The following is a 17856-nucleotide window of genomic DNA, read 5'->3' on the forward strand; positions in this document are numbered from 1 at the left end:
GGACCACATACCGTGCTCAGTGACAGATTCCAGTGGTAAGCAGAAATGGAGAAGGGCTGTGTCCCCAAGCTTGTATTCAAGGGGGCTCAGTGACTCACAGTGAGGTCTAATTACAGGCCGAGACTGGCAGCACGTATGGAAGTAAGGCTGCGTGGGAAGTATGATAAGCCGGGTCCCCGCTGGTCTGGCAGAACGGTGGGGAAGACTGCCCCTGAGGAGGTGATGTTTTAACTGAGACTTGAAGAGTGATGAGTGGAAAGTCAACTGAACAGAGTGTGTGAGTTTGTGCTCGTGTGTCAGACTTGTGCCTGTAGGCGCTTTGGAATGGATTAGGTCCAGGGCCTAGCATGTGCGAAGGTCGTGCGGTGGGGGCTGCAGTTCAGACTGCACGGAGAGGTGAAGGAAGAGCCGTGCGGCCTGCTGAGGCCTGAGGGAGAGAGACCACAGGTGCGGAATGGGTTTGAGACATAGTCCTTCAGCCAGTCCTTTGAATAGTTCCTCTTGGCAAGAGTCCCAGATTTGCAGTATTGGAATGATTTGCTCTGGCTGCCAGGTGGAAGAGGAAGGACAGGCCTCTGGTTCAGAGGATAGGGGGTGGAGAGTGAGCAGCGACATGGGTGCCCTCAGCTTGGCCCAGGGCGAGATGGCTGAGGTGTCAAGCGCTCCACCTCTAAGCAGCAGGCTGGGTAAATGAGTTGCAGGGTCCAGCAGGGACCAGGGGCCTCGGGGTCGTGCAGGGGTGCGTGTGTATGCGCTTCATCTTCCGTGTCTGTCATGCTTTTCTGCGTTGTTTTAATTTGTTTTCTCTGATTCTGTTTATCAAATTGTATAATTTGATACAAATTTAATTGCATTTCTTAGTGCTTCTACGTGTGATCTTCACCCCTGTTCCAGCATAGCTTTTCTGTTCTTTTTACTTCGTTTTTATCTTGACTTATTCTTGTTTGATAGAGAAAGTATTTTAAAGCGCTTTCTGTCTAACTTCGTCTTTGTCGTGCTGCGGGGAGAGAGTGCCCTTTGAGCACCTGCATCTGCTTTTGGATATCCAGATGTTTTCATTGACTTCAGATGTCCCCCCTCCCCGATCTAGCCATCTCTGATCTCTCTCAAGTGATTTTAGTTGTCTTCAAGTCCTGGATGGCTTCTTTTATAATCTTCCTGCAGTAGCCTGGAGCTGTGGAGCGTTCCAGGAGCTGTGGGGCAGTTAGAGTTTAGTGCTTTTGTTTCCTTTTTTCTTCAAGTTAGTGTTCCACCATTGGGTTCTACCTGGGTTCTGTTTTAATAAACATTTGATGGAATGTCACCACCTCCTTTGAAGTCATTTGAAGTTTTGGAAAGCAACAGAAACAAACCAAAGCAGTGGGGCACCGGGAGACTCTGGCCTCACCCCGCCCCCGCCCCCACCATCCCTCCCCGGAGTCGCTGCTCTGAGTCCACGTGCTTTTGTTTCTTTTGTTAAAAGCTGTAACATAACGCCATATGTGAGCAAGGGATTTTTGTCTGGTTTGTCCACTGCTGACACACAGTAGGTGCCCGCAGTTACATGTCAGAGTGACTTGCTCCAGGGTGGGCGGCCCTATTTACTCACTGACACACAGTAGGTGCCCACAGTTATGTGTCAGAGTGACTTGCTCCAGGGTGCTTGGCCCTGTTCCCTCACTGACACACAGTAGGTGCTTACAGTTATATGTCAGAGCGAGTCGTTCCAGGGTGGTCAGCTCTGTTTGCCCTCTGATTTCTCCTGAGAGCCCTGTGTGGACAGGCGCTGGTGTCAGTGAGAGTCCTTCATGCTCCAAACAGTCCTGGATGAGCAGCAGGTGCTGGGCAGTCAGGACCAGAGGCCAAGAAGGAAACAGCTCGGGCTGCAGCTGGTGTCAGGAGGCCTTCCTGTGGGGGAGCGTGGCTGTGGGGGACGTGGGGAGACCCGAGGCTGAGGGGGCCGTGGGCAGCAGCGTCAGGGGTCTGGGGTCAGAGCGGTTCCTGCCAGGGGAAGCTGAGCCTGGGAGGGTGGCAAGGCGGGCAAGGGCAGAGGCGAAGCATGTTCTAGGCCGTGGTGGACTCTCTGCCACGTGTATTGCGAGCCAGTAAGATCTGTATAGCTAGTGGGTTTTGTCATGGCTGCTGCAGCCGTGCTGAAGCGGGGGGACAGGGTGGGCGTGAGGAGGTCAGACAGGCGGCCTCTTCTGTGGCTGGTGAGGGAGGTGGATGTGGACCCGGGCCTGGCAGGCAGAGGAATTCGACCCTGGTCTGCTTGTTGCCTGCACCGCTCTTGTCCTGCATGGTTTAGGAACGGTATGGAGGGAGATGGGCCCTGAGCCATCAGTGATGGATGCTTGGTGGCGAGCGCCCTGCCCGGCCTGACGGCCACGTGACGTGTGCCTGCCTGCAGCCGCTCCAGGCGCTCGCCCCTCACCAGGGCCGCGTGGCGGCTTCCATCCTTGGAATCGTCACCTCAGACACCGACTTCATTGTGCCTGCTGTCAGAGGCCCTGGCCCTCTGAGGGAGGCAGAGTCAGAGCCGAATTCAGTTTAGTGACGATTTTCTCAGGGCAGTAGGACAGAGGGCTGTCGTCTGAAGTGGACACAGGAGCTGCTGGTGGACGTGGGGGCAGGCGGATGGCCGACTGCAGGCGGGGGCACGCAGGCATCATGGGCTCCCCACCTGGCATCCCCCTCGGAGAGGGCGGTGTCTCCCCATGCCCACACCTCCGTCGGGGCTGGCCACCTACCTGCTGCGTCCCCAGCACCGCCCACGGCTCTCTGGTGTGCCCAAGCGGTACCCCGAGTCCCAGGACTGGTGGGTGGGGGCTCTGGGTCCCTGTACGGTCTGGACTGGGTAGGTGTGGAGGCTGCTCGCAGGGGAGAGCCAGGGCCCGCGCTGCAGGGAAGGCACCCGGGGCATCTGCCTGTGTCATGCTATGACGTGGGCAGTTACGGTTTGCTTCATTTACAGGGGAGATCGAGTGCCATGTGGGATTTCCCGACTCCAGGGTCCCGGAGGAGGTGGGGACTCTGAATGTTGGGGGTCTGTGTTTCTGCCCCGGGTGTGAGACCCTAGACGGCAGGGCTGTGTTCAGTCCTTCCCTTATCTCCAAAAGCGCCCGCAGCGGGCCTGGCATGGGAGCCGGGCTCCCAGGGAGGCCCGGGGAGCAGGGCACGGGTGCCCGCTCAGCCTCGCACCTGCTGGCCGACCTCGGACAGATCACACTCGGCTCCGCGCCTGGGGGTCCTCTTCTGGGGAGTAGGGGCGATAGCAGAACCTGCTTGGGGGTGTCGGCAGGGTCAGATGAGTCAGCACAATCGGCAGGGTCAGATGAGTCAGCACAACGTGACGAAAGTGGTTGCTGCTGTCGACGATACGGCTGTGGAGCATTTTCTTGGGTTTGGTGACCTTGTGTTTCTCAAGTGGAGCGTCTCTGAGCTGACCCCACATCGAGCTGACTCCACATCTTGCTGGCCAGGACATGGGACAGTCTGTTCATTCCCACCAGGGTCACAGCAGTGGCCGCAGCGGAAGTGGACCTTGCAGAGGAAAGACGAGTTTTACTGGAATATATGTGAATGTAGCACCATTAAAAAGAGGCATCCCCTGCCCGTTTCTGACAGCACTGTGAGTTCTCTGATGCCGCCTCATTTCTTATCTGCCGTGTCCAGGGGGCCTGGTGCTCTGGTCCCTCCCAGCCTCGCCCCAGCATGGACCTGCCTCTGGTGGGCAGGGAACGCCCGGTGCATGGCCGCCTGCCTGCCCTAGTGTCTCTGGGGCCCCTCCGCCTGTGGCCCTCTCCCTGAACTCCCCCGGCAGACCCACTGCACCCCTCAGAAGTAGGGCGCGGGCACCCTCTTCCACGAGACCTTCTTGTTCACATCGCGGGCAGAGGGAGCACGTAGCCACCTCCACTCCCTCGGGGCGGCCATGCTTGAGCACCCTTTAGAGCTTCAGAAAAGGTTCGGGCACCTTCCCCGGAGAGTCTGCTGCTGACTTACAAGTGGGTGATTTTTCCAAACTTCGCTCGACTTTGCGGGGCAGCTGGACTGAGGACCCGCAGTCCTGTGACGGCGAGTGGAGCACTGGCTCCCTGGTGGTCACGACCTCTGCATCTAGACCCGAGGCCGGGGCTGCCTTTCACAGCTTGCTGTCCTCGAGCAAGGCTCAGGCCGGCTGTGTGAAGAGCCGGAGCCAGGGATGCAGTTGTCTTGGTCCTTCCTACTCAGAGAGGATGTGGAATTGTTTGTTCTTTGCAACCCCCCACCCCCACCCTGCCCCGCCGCCCGGAACAAATGTCCGTTATTGCAGATGGTCCCGTGGGCCAGCCCCCCGTGGTTCCCGTTACCCACTTACAGGGAGGTGGGAGCGACGGGACCTCGGGGCTCCCGAGCTGGGGCTTTTGGACTCTGGTTGGTGAGCAGCTTTGTGAGTGGCCAGCTTCCTTTGCCGTGTGGGCATTGCCAGGTTTGACAGCTTGAAAACTTTTTATTTACCCTTGCAGAATATAGATATATAATTGGACAAGTCAGGCTTTACCCTGGCAACCTGATTTCTGAAATCAAATAAAAATCAATTGGAAAAGGCGCATGTTTTCAGAAGGACTTGTCTTCCCTTCATTCAGTGGTCCTTGTGGCAAACTCTGCTGGGTGTCTGAGGGTGGACGGAGGTGGAAACACGCTTTCTCTGTGCTTAGAGTCAGCTTCCGGGCTGTTGGATGTGAACAGACTCGTGACTGTGCCCTGTGACAGGTGTCACATAGAGCAGGGTGCCCAGGACAGTGTGAGAGAAGAAACAAACAGCTCAGGCACCTACCTGGGGAGTGGAAGCTTCTACTGCAGAGGGGCTGTATGAGCGGGCCTGGGGGCGGGGCCACTTAAAGTGTTGATTACTTTTTTAAAATATTCTTTTAATCTTTCTATCTGTGCTGGCTCTTAGTTGCAGCTTGTGAACTCTTGGTTGCAGCCTGTGGGATCTAGTTCTCTGACCAGGGATCGAGCCCAGGCCCCCTGCATTGGGGGCGCAGAGTCTTAGCCACTGCCCACCGGGGAAGTCCGTCTTAAGTCCTAATGATGATTTTAAAGGAAATTTAAAGTGGAAAAAAAAAAGATCCTGCAGTAGCTCAGCAGCAGCTTTCTTCTTTCACGTCTCCTTCAGACTTCTTCACAGGTAGACGTTGCATCTTGCATACGTTATACACACGTCAGCGTATGTGTAATTTTATATTTTGGCTTCAGTTATTATTTCATCAGATAAACGCTTCCACGTGATGAGCATCTCCGATGACCACCTCCTAGTTGTGGGTGTTTCATCGTGTAGACGAGTCATAGTTGATCAGTGTTACTCACTCCTGCAGTTTAGGGATGTAGAGCGGTTTCGGTTTCTCCTGGTACGGGTAATCCTAGTGCAGGTGTCTTCGGTCACAGGAGGGACCTTTGGAAAACGACTGTGGTCTCCCCTGTGGAGCAGCTCCGTGCGGAGTCCCTGTGCCCGAGAGGGGGCAGGTGTTCCTGAAGGTGGCCTCCGCTCCTCTGTGGGGCCTTTCTCACCTCCGTTGCCTGACCTGAGGCTGAGAAGATAAAACTTCCTCTGCTCCGTGTGATTCTGGTGTGGTTCGGGTGCACAGGTTCGTTTTTGAGCAAGAGGGCTTCTGTATGTCAGCTTCTGCCTAGCTGACCTTATTTTAGATGGCTCGTCACTGAAACCTGCCTGTGTCCCGAACCCGCAGAGTCTCCGGCGAGCGTGCCATGTGCCTGTAGTGAAGGAAGGGAGGAGACTGGGCTGGGTTTGATGACGACAGACTGGGGGAACCCAGACAGACTGGGGGAACCCTGGTGTCAGAGACCGGGCTAGCGGAGGAGGAAACACGAGCAGAAAGTTGGGACCATGAGCTCTGCAGGCGGCACAGCCTGGAGAAGGGCAGTGGAGAAGTCGAGAACACACTGGTCTGAGGGGTGAGGGATGGTTGGAGGAAGCAGATGGAGCTTGGGCAGAGGACAGGAAGAAAGAAGGGAATGCTTGTTGGCATGATGTAGGAACAGAGTGAAGGGAAGGACACGCTTAATTTATTCTTAAATTTCAGGAAGATGGATTGGCCCAATAATGGCGATGGAAAATAAAGAGAGTTTTTGGTATAAGCTGAATGAGAATTAAATTTAGGATACACGTGTTTAGAGGGCTGTTTCTGCTTAACGCCATATACAGCACTGCATATGTGAAAGGGAGTATATGTCTAATTCTTAGTATTTAATGTTTAGAAAATCATAAAGGTGCATTTTAGAAGTAGGTTTGGCTGCTCTGTTAGTTTCCTGGGGCTGCTATGACAAATTGCCACACGGCTTAGAACAACAGAAATTTACGCTCTCGTATTTCTGGAGGCCAGAAGTCTGAGATCAAGGCGTTGGTGGGGCCGTGGTCTTGGGGAGACTCTGTTCCCTGCCTTGTCTGGCTTCCAGCGGCTCTGGGTGTCCCTCGGCTAGTGAGGCATCACCCCCGTCTCTCCCTCCATCTTTGCAGGACTCTCTCCGCCTTCCACTGTGTCCTCCCTTCTGTCTCTTGGGAGGACAGTTGTCACTGGAGTTAGGACCACCCAGATAACTCAGGGTGATTCCACCCTAAGAACCCTAATTATGTTTACAAAGACTCTTTTTTCCAAGTTAGCTCACAGTCACAGGTTCTGGAGATTAGAACACGGACATATTCTTTTGGAGGCCACTTTTCAACAAAGGTCTGTCTAGTCAAGGCTATGCTTTTTCCAGTAGTCATGTATGGATGCGAGAGTTGGACTGTGAAGAAAGCTGAGTGCCAAAGAATTGATGCTTTTCAACTGTGGTTTTGGAGAAGACTCTTGAGAGTCCCTTGGACTGCAGGGAGATCCAACCAGTCCATCCTAAAGGAGATCAGTCCTGGATGTTCATTGGAAGGAATGATGCTAAAGCTGAAACTCCAATATTTTGGCCACCTCATGCGAAGAATTGACTCATTGGAAAAGACTCTGATGCTGGGAGGGATTGTGGGCAGGAGGAGAAGGGGACGACAGAGGATGAGATGGCTGGATGGCATCACTGACTCGATGCACATGAATTTGAGTGAACTCCGGGAGTTGGTGATGGACAGGGAGGCCTAGAGTGCTGCGATTCATGGGGTCGCCAAGAGTTGGACACGACGGAACAACTGAACTGAACTGATTCAACTCACTCCATCCACTTGTTAAAAGAGAAGTTGTCAAAGTAAGAAAGGTGTGAGCGTGTGAAGTTTTATTCTCCTGCACAAGAGGAGGCAGGCCTTGATCAGCATGTGGTTGCACAGCGTCATCTGGGTCCCTTCAGAAATCGATTCTCCTGGTCCAAGATGACTGCTGGACAGCCAGTCACCCCTGTAACTCCTTTTGGGTGATGGGGGAGAGGGAGGAGAGAAGACAGCGTGCTGCAGGCAGAGGTTTTTTTACCTTGGTTCATGGACCTTGCTCCCCACAGGGGTCTGTGGATTTGACTATTTGATTAAAGTTGATTTTCATTGCAATGGTATTTCATTTTCTACATCCAGAGACATTCTGAGAAGTCTCCATAGGCTTCTCCAGACTGCCAGAAGGGTCCATGGGACAAAAAAGACATTCCAGGTTTCAGTATAATTTCAGGAGAAATTGAATGAGAATTGCATTTAGGATATACATGTTTAAGAGGGCTGCTGCTCTGCAAAATACCACGTTGAGATTTCATGTGATTTCCGAAAAGCATGACCTGGGCCTTCTGTTTAGTCATATGGCTACAGCATATGGCTGTTGGCACAGGGATCCAGTGGGCTTCACTCACAGCGTCATCCCTCCTGAAATGACCGTGCCAGAGTTACCAGATCATACATAGAGAGGGGTGATTTTACATGTCAGTATTTATAGCTTCCTTCCCCCACAGTACTCTCGATGAAATGTTTTATGGTATTTTGTGTGGTGTATTATGAAGGTCTTCTCCTTTTTTAGCTCTATGACATAAGGCAAGATACTCCTGAGACTCAGTTTTCTCATCTGTGAAATGGGGGTAATGCTATAATAGAATCCATGTCATTGGGATGGCAAAAAAGTGTTCTCTAAGTGTTTCCTAGTTTTTATCTTCACCACCATTCATCACTACTAGTAGGAAAGTAATAGGGTTCAACTTGCCAACACTTAGCAGCTATTTTGATTTATTCAAATCCCAAAGAATTTCAGATGAGGTTAATTTTATAGGCAGTGTTAAAAATAGCATCTGCAACTGAAGAGTAGGTATCAGAAAAGAATTATCCTTAAGATTATCAGGCAAATAACTAATAAAAACCGGAAAAATAGAATGTAAAGAGAAAACAAATGTAATTAAAGCTATAAGCTTTATGTTGTTGAGTCATCCAGTCGTGTCTGACGCTTTGCAGCCCCATGGACTGCAGCATGCCAGGCCTCCCTGTCCCTCACCATCTCCTGGAGTTTGGCCAAGTTCTTGTCCATTGCATCGTGATGCCGTCCAGCCATACCTTTATTTAATTATCTTATTTTACATTAACATTTGGTTTTCCTTTATATTTTGCTTTTCATTTTTTAATTAGTTATAACCTGGTAACCCTATAACCAGCCGCTGCTGGTGGTAAAGAACCCGCCTACCAATGCAGGAGACGTAAGAGACACAGTTTCGGTCCCTAGGTCGGGAAGATCCCCTGAAGGGGAGGGCATGGCAACCCACTCCAGTATTCTCACCTGGAGAATCCCGTGGACAGAGGAGCCTGCTGGGCTACTGTCTATAGGGTCACACAGGGTCAGATATGACTGAAGCAACCTAGCACGCACACACGGTAACCCTAAATAAAAAAGAAGCTATGTAATGGATTTATCTAGTCTTTTTAGTTATTTTATATCTCGTCTATTCGGCATTCGAGTCTGTTGAATGAATGGGAGTCCCTTTGTAGGCCTGTGTGGGGCCTATAAACCCCAGACCCGAGTCTCTCAGCTGTCCCCAGCAGATGTCAGCCTGTAGGGTGGTCAGGCACTGCTCCTTTGGTGAGCAACCGTGACCTTTATCCGGATTTCAACATCAGTTTTCCTTTCCAGCTTGTTTGGAGCTCAGATATTTCCTGGGCAAAACCCCTACACCAGTCAGTTTGGCTCAGAGAGAGGAAAAGCTATATATATAATTGGCAGATTTCCTTGCATGGAAAAGCTCTTCCCAATTTCTGTGACTGCTGGCCTGGATCTGGGGTGGGAAGGTTGTGCTTGTGGGCCGGGGCTGTCCCATAAGTCCCGCAGAAGCCCTGCCAGATGGGAAGGCCCATGTGGGGACAGCGGCTCCTGCCGTCTGAGTGCACTGCCCTGCTCCCCGCCCGAACATGGAGCTCGGGAGACCCAGTCCTCCCGCCCTCGCTGTGTCGGCATCAGCTGTGCTGTCCCAGCTTCTCACACCTGTAGCCTCACTCTCCTGTTGGAAAAGCAGGGGCAGCTCAGTCTCACACCTCCAGGCGGTGGGTGGCAGCACCTGGCACATAGTAGGTGCTTAGTGAATAAAGTGCCTCTGATTGTTAGAACATGCCTTAGATGGTGGAGCAGGGCTAGGAGAACAGCTGCAGGCGGAAGCTACTCTAGTGAACCCCGTGCTTTATAATCCACTCTGTTCTCAGTTTCAAGAAGCAGGAAGAAGCGGCTTTGAGCCAAATTGGTGGCTGTGTGTTTGCTAAGTGTGGGGTTTTGCTGAAGGCAGCACCTGCTCTGTGACACCGATGGTCCAAAGAGCTGGGTACTCCACGTGAGAGCTCAGCGCTTAGTTCTTACAGCTGCTCCAAGCAGGCACCAAGAAAGAACACTGTCTTCTGGAAGCCTGGCTGGTGAGCGGTGGAACTAATTGTGGTGTCTGTCAAATATATTTAGAATTGAGGGTGGAAGCAGACGCTGTTACTTGCCTGGGCTGTGTGTTATTATTGAGTAGGAGTTGCATTTATGAAATTTAAGCTGTTTTCACAATACTGTTGGGGGGTATGTGTGTATATGTGTGGTATGTGTGTGTGTACGGTTGTGTATATAGGTGTGTGTCATTGTTAACACTTCTGATTGTCTTTGTTTACAAGTGACAGACGAAACAAAGGACAGTTGAGAGACTGTAGTTTGACTCTAGGACTTTTGCAAAGAGTTCTTTGAAAAAAGAAATAGTGGGGAGGGTAACATAGATTCATTGGATTTTTCTTAGGTTGTCCAAGAAATTAATAATTTTAGTCTTTCTTTACCTGATATTCTTTAGTAAATGTTCAGGTAAATGTCTAGGTTTTGTAAATATTTGGTAAATGTCTAAGGATATGATCAAGCCGAGTCCTGTATGTATGTTTTTTTTTTTCTTGAAAGTTAGGAAAATGGTACATTCTGTAGGGTATAATTTTTTTTTTAATCTTTCTTTTCTGTTCTAGAATAATCTGTTGTTTCAGAGCACATAGAGTAGTGGGATCTTTTTATTGTCTTGAAACAACTTTTTATCAAGTTAAGAGAATTCCGTGCTTGGTGGTGGGGAGGCGGTGCTGGTTTTTGACTCAGTAACCCCTCTTCTTTCACAGACGAAGCACCTGGTTTGAAATGTAAACTCAAAAAGAAACACGTGATCCTGAACTGCTGTCCTCGTTCTTACAGGACGTTTAGCTAAACCTCAAGAGGCAGCCAGGAGTAGAGGGGCTCGGGCAAGGCGGGGAACCGCCTTCGCTGAACCGCTCCGGGGCACACGGGCTCACCTCTACCCAGGCTGCAGTTGCGTTAGAAAAGCGGCAGGTGTCTGGGCACTGTCTGCTCTGCTTCTGAATTGTCCTCTGTCTGCAAAGGCCTAATCATGGCGACTCAGAGTGATTGGACGTTTGGAAAACAGAAGTGGAGGCGGCTCCCTCCTCACCTTTGGAGGGACTGAAGGGATACTGACCGTGAGGCAGGAACCTTGACATCTTTGCGGTCCCTGACACTGAAAAAATCAGGATTGCTTCCTTGACTGGAAAAGAAGGGTCTGGGAGAGCTGACCCTTGAGGCTGTCGCCAGCTTGGCGCTCTGTCCTCTGAGGAGTGAGCTTTACAGATTACTATATGCACGAGGTTATCTAATCACACCAAGAAGTAGATTGGGTATTTGTTGTTCCCAAAGCTGTAAGTGCTGGCTTCCCTGTCACTGCCAGTTGACACACCCGGTTGTAGATGATTTAACAGCCGTTAATTATTTTTAGCACCCACTTTGATTTGCAGAAAATTTCCTGGCTTGGATGATGAACTCTGTGGTCATCTAGTCATTCAGAGAAAGGTTCACCCTGTCAAGTGCCCTGAGATAGATCAGCATTAAAACTTTTTATAGCTTAGTTGAATCTTAATTGCTGTTCAATGAACTGCACTGTTTAAAGGGTACAGCTTGATGAGTTTGTTACGCACATGCACGCACGCACACACACACACACACACACACACACACACACACCCCTCTGTTGAAAGTGACAGCACAGGGTAACAAACGTTTCCATCCCCCTGAAAGTTTCCTTAATTGAATAATGACATTTTATGTATGTATGTATGTGTGTGTGTGTATATATATATATATATACGTATATATTTCCCCCTTACTGTCTGGCTTCTTTGGCTTGGTTAACATAACAGTTTTGAAGTTTTCCATGTTGGGTGTATCATAATTTGTACCCCCGATTTGTTGATCCGTTTACCTGTGGTGGCTGTTCGAGCACTTTCCAGCTTGGAGGTATTGCGATCAAAGCTGCCGCGAGCATTAATATACAAATCTTTGTGTGGACTTGTGTTTTCATTTTCCTTGTGTAAATGCCTAACTATCAGAATTGCTGGGTCATATAGTAGGTGTTACGTTTCCTGAGTGCTTGGAACGTCACATTCTCGCCAGCACTGCCTGAGGGTTCCAGTTGCTCCCACCTCTCCAGCACTTGGTGTGCTCATCTTTTTGTTTTACACATGCTAATAGATGCACAGTAGTATCTCACTGTGGTTTTAGTTTGTCTTCCCCTGATGACAGATGATGTCGGCATCTCTTCATGTGCTTATAGACTATTTGTATGTCTTTTTGTGAAATGTATGGTAGAATCATCTGTCCATTTTTGCATTGACCTGTCTTATTACTGAGTTGTAAGAGCTCTTTATATATTCTGGATATTAGTTTGTGATATATGTGTTGTGATGCTTTTCCTGGTCATACTGCCTTTTTCTTAATAGCGTCTTTAGAAGAGTGGAGTCTTTTTGGTGAAATTGAGTTGATCAGTTTTTTTCTTTATGGTTCATTCTCGTGTCCTATCCAAGAAACCATTTTTTACTGCGGCATTGCAAAGATTTTCTTCGGAAAGTTTTGCAGTTTTAGGTTTTACAGTTATGATTTATGGTTAAATTTTAATGTATAATGTGAGGTAAAGAGTTGATGTTCATTTTTCGCCCATATGGATGTTCAGTTGTTCCAACTGCATTTGTTAAAGGGACTTTCCTTTCCACGTTGAATTACCTTCACACCTTTGTCAAGTCAGTTGACTATATATTTGTAAATTTATCTCCAGATTTTCTATTCTGTTCCATTGATCTATGTCTGCCCCTATCCTAATTCCATACTTTATTTTATTACTGTTACTTTACAGTAAGTGTTGAAATCAGGGCAAGCCCTCTTAACTCTTTTTCTTTCTTAAAATTGCTTTGGTTATTATAAAACTTTTACATTTTTAATATAAGTAAAAATTAACTGGTCAGTTTCTATTTTAAAAGGGCCTGCTGGAATCTTGACTGAGATTGCATTGAATCTGTAAGTTCATTTTGGAGAGAGCTCATGTCTTAATAACACTGAGTTTACCGATGATTGTCGTATGTCTTGGTATTTATTTAGATCATTAATTTCTCCCAGCAAAATTTTATAGTTTTCATTGTGGATACCTTTAATATCTTTTCTTAGATTAATTTCTACATAGTCTGTTTTTTGTGCCTATTAAATGAAGTAGAAATATTTTCCAGTTGTTTGCTGCAAACAGTGGGTCTCGTGATCTTGGAAAATAACTTAATAGTTCTAGTAGTTACAAGGAGATCCAACCAGTCCATCCTAAAGGAGATCAGTCCTGGGTGTTCATTGGAAGGACTGATGCTGAAGCTGAAACTCCAATACTTTGGCCACCTCATGCGAAGAGTTGATGCATTGGAAAAGACTCTGATGCTGGGAGGGATTGGGGGCAGGAGGAGAAGGGGCCGACAGAGGATGAGATGGCTGGATGGCATCACCGACTCGATGGACATGAGTTTGCATGAACTCCGGGAGTTGGTGATGGACAGGGAGGCCTGGTGTGCTGTGATTCATGGGGTCGCAAAGAGTCGGACACAGCTGAGCGACTGAACTGAGTTGTTTTGTAGATTCCCCAGAAGTCTCTGTATAAATAGTCATATCATCTACAGAGTGGGACAGCTTGACTTCTTTCTGTTCCAGCTGCCTTATATTTCTTCTTCTTGTCTCATTGCAGAAGTGCAGACTGCCAGTATAATGTTGAATAAAAGTAGTGAAAGTAGAAATCCTTTCCTTTCTTCCAGTATTAACAGCAGCTTAGCACTTCACCGTCGAGTATGTTAGCTGTAGACTTTTTGTGGGTAGCCTTCATCAGTGTGAGGATTTTCTTGTTTGTTGAGGATTTTTATTATGAATGGGTGCTGAATTTTGTCAGATGCTTTTTTGGTATCTGTTGAAGTGATCATATGAATTTTCTTCTTCATTTTGTTAAAAAGACAAATGAAATTGATTTTCGAATGTTAAACCAACCTTGTATTCCTGGCATAAACCCTATTTCCTCATGATATGTTATCCTTTTACTTAATGATTAGATTCAGTTTGCTTTTATATTGTTAGGGACTTTTGGATCTAAGATATCCATGAGAGATCCTGATCTGTAATTTTTTTTTTTTTTTTGGTCAAGTTTGGCACTTAGAGTAAGCTGGTTTTATAAAACATTTTAGCTCGCATTATCAAACAGTGGGGATCTTTGTTCCTGCCTCTTTTTCTGATCCAGTTTGGTGTTAGTGAAGTCACTCAGTCGTGTCTGACTCTTTGCAAACCCCATGGACTCTAGCCTACCAGGCTCCTCCATGCATGGAATTTTCCATGCAAGAGTACTGGAGTGGGTTGCCATTTCCTTCTTCAGGGGATCTTCCGGACCCAGGGATCAAATCTAGGTCTCCCACATTGCAGGCAGATGCTTTACCATCTGAGCCACCAGAGAAGCCCACTTCTTTCTTAATTTTTTGCTGGAATTGACCAGTGAAACTCAGTATGGATTTTTCTATTTGGGAAGGTTTTTGATTAATAACTTGAAAATTTTGATAATAAATTGTTAACTGGACACAGGCCCTTCAGACTTCTGTGTTTCTTGTCTCCATCGACAGCGTCCTCACTCCTTGCGCCCAGGGTTTTCTCTGTATTGGAGGGAGGGGTGTGAACTCCTTGAGATGGGGGCTGTCCTGGGCTTGCTGACTGTCTTCATTCCAGCCCCCTGAGTCATGCTGGCACCAAGTAGGTGTTCCGGAAATATCTGTTGGGTTGATCAGTTTGTTGTTGGCCCTGTCTCCATCCCTCGACATCTCTGGAAATCTCCTCTCTCCTCCATCCGTGTGGGACTGTGTCACAGCTGTGTCATGACAGAGGGAGGTGGCTCCCTAGTCAGGCCAGCTGGCTTTGGCCAACCCTCATGCCTTGCCCTCTCGCCACGGCTGTCCACTGCCCTGGTAGGCAGACCCTCTGAGTCAGGGCTTGCAGGGGGAAGAACTATCTTCAGCCTTTTTCTTTCTTTTTTTTTAAATGTTAAATCCTGTGGTTGGGGTTATGTCTTTTCATTTTTTTTTTTTTTTTTTTAAATATACTTGATATACCAGAGGAGTACAGAAAGCTTGGTCAGAGGACAGGGGTGAACTGTTAAAGCTAGGAGGGGCGTGGTTATTGGTGAGGGGCGTTATCCCGAAAGCTACCTTGCCTGTGGGTTACCTGCCTGGCTGGGATGTGCCCGAGATGCCCTTCCATGGACTGCCTCCCAGCGAGAGCCCTGCACCCAGTGCAGGCCGTCAGGCAGGGTGTGCGAGGAGGCAGGAGATCGGCCTGGGCCTCTCTGAGGGGGCGTGTGTCCTCCATTCAGGTCCCTGGCATCCGGGAGGGGGGCTGGTGCCCACTCCCTGTCTGTGTGCACCTGCAGTGCAGCAGCAGATGTGGGTGTGGGAGCCAGGGCTCCCCCAGCACCGGGAGCTGAGAACAGCCGCTGTGCTTCTCAGAGGCCTGTCTCCTTCCTGGGCGCAGGCCGGATGGCAGCAGCCTCCCGTGGTAATTAAGAGCGCCGGGTCCACGTGCCAGCACACAGATTCCCCCAGACCCCGAGGTTGGGCAGGCACTCCTTCCCTCCCTCCAGGAGGGTGCTCCATGGGCCACGATTGCCCTGGACACAGTGTGTGGCCAGCTGTCTTCTGGGTATGTCTCAACTGGCCCTGGCTCTGCCTCCTACTAGCTGTGTGGCCCTGGGGAGCCACCTGCCCCTTCTGGGCAGCCACCCCCCACGTGAGACATGGAGTTAGAACTGGTGGCTATCCAGTCATGCGCACCCCACCTTCTGGCCAAACCCAAGCAGGACCACGTGACGACTGAGCTGCGGGCACAGCAGCTCAGATCCAGCCATCCCCATCTTGTCTCCTCCTCCAGCCTGCTTCACACCTTCAGACCTGAAACCTTCACATGGTGGTGGTGGCTTCTTTAACGCAGTGTTAGCATGTCTGAAGATGTTTTCCTTAGACTCAGTTTTGGGGGAAGGAGTTACCACCCCTTTCGTTGCCTGGTGGGTAGTGGTGAGGCCCTCTCCCCAGGGTGGGGTGGGGGGTTGGGGAGGGGCTGGAAAGACTTGTTCCTGCTAGCCTAGTGCTTTGCCAGGAGCAAGACTGAAGAGCAGTCAGCATGAGGTGTCGTCTTTTCCCCAGGCTCTTTAGCCCCCAGACTGAGTCTCGGTGAGGTTGGAGAGCCTGGGGGTCCTCAGGCCACAGTGGGGACTGCATTGAGAGAGTCCATGTGGGGCAGGGGAGGATGCGTTGGAGGAGTCATGTGGACATATGTATTGTTTTTTTATTTGTTTCTTTTTTAAAGATTTATTTATTTATATTTATCTGTTTTCGGCTATGCTGGGTCCTTCTTGTTCCACGCGGCCTTGCCCACTTGGGGCGCACAGGGCTGCCCTGGAGTTGCGGTGCACGGGCTTCTCCTTGCAGAGCAGCTGGACAGCCATCTGTTCCAGCCCCTGTCACATGTGGGGGACGGCTGCCCAGGGCCACACAGCCTGCAGGCGCAGAGCCAGGCTCGAGGGCTCCAGTCGGTGCGGCGCGTGGGCTCCGTAGTTGTGGCCCACCGGCTTAGTTGCTTCGCGGCAGGTGGGTCTTCCCGGACCAGGGGTCAAACCTGTGTCCCCTGCCTTGGCAGGCAGGTTCGGCGCCACCAGGGGAGCCCTGCAGAAGTGTGTAGTATCGTGGTGGTTTTCACTTTGTAAGGTTTTCATCCTAAATTGTTGGCAAGTTTGGGGACGCACACACGGTTTTCAGAGGTGGCCTTTCATGTTCGGGGAAGCGTTCCGTTCTGTCATTGACTGTTGGGTGAAGACTACCTGCCAGGCTCTCTGGACTCCCTAGGGAACAGAGCCAGGACCCTCCCTGAAGGAACCAGAGTCAGAAAAGGGACAAGGTGAAAATTCCGTCTTCTATGCAGCAAATTGCATTTGACACCGCCACACCAAAGTCTTTTTTTTTAAACCTGAAGTACAGTTGATTTATAACGCTTTGTTAGTTTCAGGTGTCCAGCAAAAGTGGTTCGTCTATGCATATATACATACGCGATCTTTTTCAGGTCTTTGCTCTCATAGGCTGTTACAGGGTATTGGATATAGTTCCCTGAGCTGTGTAGTTTGTCCTTTTTGCTTATCTGTTTATAGTTAGTGAGTTCTCTTCATATTCCTCCTAAGCTATATGGAATGACATATGTCTGAGGTTAGCAAATTTCTCTGAAGGGCCTAGGACTTTAAGGCCTTGCCGGCTGTTGGGTCTCTACGGCTGTTTGCCGCAGCCTGAGGCGTAAAGAGCAGGTGTGGCTGTGTTCTAATAAAACTTTATTTGAAGAACAGGAGGCAGGCCGCAGTCTGCCCAGCCCCGTCTGACGTTTCATGTTTGGTCCGTGGTGCTGTTATTTCTTCCTGACTGTCCTCTGTTAAATCAGGCCTGCCAGATGCTGCTGCCGATTGAGTGGAGAGTCTTCAGTTCTTAACCAAGTAAAGCAGGTTCTTTACCTGGAGCACAAAGAAGGCTCAGTCGCTGTGCCTGGTTTTCTTCTCTGTGGGATGATGGATATGCCATCTTAATTCAGATCAGGTTTGGTGTGTTTAACTGAAAACCCAGGTGACAGTGGTTTAAATAAGGCAGAAGTTTGTTTTTCTCTTTTTGGAAAGCACAGTCAGCAGGGTCTCGGGGCCCCTTCCAGGGGCCAGATACCTGTGCAGGGGCTGCAGGGAGCAGGCGGGCAGGGGCTGCAGCTGTGTCATCCCCAGGGGCTTTCCCGGAGGCTCCCCCAGCACATCAGCTTGTGCCTGTGTTGTGTCCGCAGCTCAGGGGGCCGGGGGGCGGGGGTGTGCTCTGTTATCTCGGAGCCATCGGGAGCCGCTCAGTCCACTTGTGAGGAAGAACTGAAAATGCTAGTTGTGTAGGCAGCTAGTAATTTTTGTCCCAGATGTTGGTTGTGTAGGAAAAAAAAGAAGCATAGATAATTTACAAAATACCTGTTTACTGTAGACACTTTGGAAAATAACAGAAGGAAAAGGGAAAAAACCTGAAATGTTAACTTCTAATTTTATGGGCTG

The 17856-nt window shown here is 49.6% G+C and overlaps 1 protein-coding gene across 3 annotated transcripts in view; it reads left to right on the forward strand.

The window, feature by feature from the left end:
• DGKD (diacylglycerol kinase delta) overlaps positions 1–17856 on the forward strand; it is a 109154-nt gene that overhangs the window by 43069 nt on the left and 48229 nt on the right. Inside the window, exon 1 of one of the 3 annotated variants that reach the window (XM_061412667.1) lies at positions 9696–9820. The exons of the other annotated variants lie outside the window; for them this stretch is intronic. The gene's annotated coding sequence lies outside the window, so the exon portion shown is untranslated. Of the gene's footprint in view, positions 1–9695; positions 9821–17856 lie in introns of those variants that run through there. 3 annotated transcript variants of the gene reach the window in all.

This window comes from Bos javanicus, chromosome 3 (genome assembly GCF_032452875.1).
Source record: "Bos javanicus breed banteng chromosome 3, ARS-OSU_banteng_1.0, whole genome shotgun sequence".
Classification (NCBI taxonomy): domain Eukaryota; kingdom Metazoa; phylum Chordata; class Mammalia; order Artiodactyla; family Bovidae; genus Bos; species Bos javanicus.